Genomic DNA, 1,992 nt, shown 5'->3' on the forward strand with positions numbered 1-1,992 from the left:
CACACACACACACACACACACACACGGAGAACATTTTAATTCCCACATTTAAGAAGGATGTAAGAAAACATTGCGATGGCGTATCAATGATAATCTATCTCGACAATCTAAGGATAACATACGGACATACGTGTGTCGTGTGTATATGAGTGTATGCACGCATGCGTAGTGTGCGCGCGCGCGCGCGCGTAGATGATACTGTATGTGTGCGTGCGGTGTGCATGTAATGTATGAGACGCACTCATAAACATCCATACACCCATATATACACATCTATATGTCTACGTGATACAAGGATATCCACAGACGCCCGAGTATTCGGTTTACGTAAGAACTTACGTAAAGTGTATACATCTATGCTTTCTATGCTTACCTGTATTTTACACCGTCTGTTTATGTATGTATGTATGTATGTATGTATGTGGTATCTATCTATCTAATCTATCTATCTAATCTATCTATCTATCTATCTATCTTTTATCATTTCCTTAAGAAATTTAGTGAAACAAATCTACTCCAGTATTTATTTATAAGTCTGGTACTTGTTCTATCGATGCCTTTTGCTGAACCGCCATGTTATAGGCGACATAAATAAACGAACGCCGGTACTCGAGTGATGATAGAAGGTCAAACGCAAACACAGAATATACACACGTATACATACATAAATTTATGCATGTGTGTGTGTCTATCCGTATATATAAATATATATACATATCACGTGATCGACCAAACTATCAAATTTTGTTATACATCACTGGTCACAATGCGCTTTGCATAGTTTTAGCTTCCGAATGGCGCTATCCTACTGGCTAGGCGTGCAGGCCAACGTTCCCCCTGATCGGAATAATACTCCGTGGTAGGAGTTACTCATTTACAGCTGTGTAATCTGGAGCAACGTGAAATGTAGTGTTTCTCTGAAGAACGCAGCGCGCTGCTCTGTCTGGATCATGAGTGCAACTCCCAAACAACTAGGCCACACTCCCTCAAGACGTTGGTCAGCCCGATGCTATAGTAGGAGACATTTGTTCATTTGCCCAGTCGCCCACTTGCCCAAGATGTCGCACAGTGGTACTGAACCTGAAATCACTTGGTTGCAAAGCTAGCTTCTTAACTACACGACCATGCCTAGACTTATATATATTTGGAATAAAGAAGACATACTTCGCAAAACCTTGAAGTTACTGCGATTACAGTTATTGTTGATGTTTGACACTAGCAATAATATTCTAGGTATTATAATAACGTCATAATAAATATTAATACTGCTGCGTTATATTCGGTCAAAGTTCTTTATTACTATTGTAATATAAAAACACATTTTTAGCAGTATAAATATACACACCATTCACTGACTGATTGACCGCTGACTGAACACTATTCAATTTTTTTCTCCGTGTTTTTCTCCTTGTCTCCGTATTCTTTCTGTTGAAGAGCGTAGCTCGAAACGTTAAAGACTTTCCGTATTCCCGAGCGTCATACTAATACATCCTTTTGTTGTTTACACCACCTGTCCTCGTCTGTTGTTGTTTTTTTCGTACATTCTCCCATATATATATATATACACACAGTTATACATACGCACGCTCGCGCATATCCACACATGTTCCCGCACAAACAGAGAAACAGGTGAAATCATAGGCTCTTGGAAACGGTATCAGAAGTTGTTTGTAAGTTTGATGCCGAGATGTTGTTGGCATTCTGCCTAACGTTGCAAATACCAGTGGAGTGAATGGTGTTAATTGAGAATAAAGAAATGAAATAAAGCAAGGATCTGCATGTGAATGCGTATGAGTGTATGTATGTGTGTGTGTGTGTGTGTGTGTATGTATGTATGTATGCATGTATTTTTTATTATTTTTTTTTTTAAGTTTCAGCTCAGAGCTGCGGCCATGTGTGCTTTTAATTGTTTGTGTGTATGTTCTATGTGTGTGGAGGCGCAATGTCCCAGTGGTTAGGGCAGCGGACGCGCGGTCGGAGGATCGCGGTTTC

The sequence above is a fragment of the Octopus bimaculoides genome, chromosome 9 (genome assembly GCF_001194135.2).
Source record: "Octopus bimaculoides isolate UCB-OBI-ISO-001 chromosome 9, ASM119413v2, whole genome shotgun sequence".
In the NCBI taxonomy this organism is placed as follows: domain Eukaryota; kingdom Metazoa; phylum Mollusca; class Cephalopoda; order Octopoda; family Octopodidae; genus Octopus; species Octopus bimaculoides.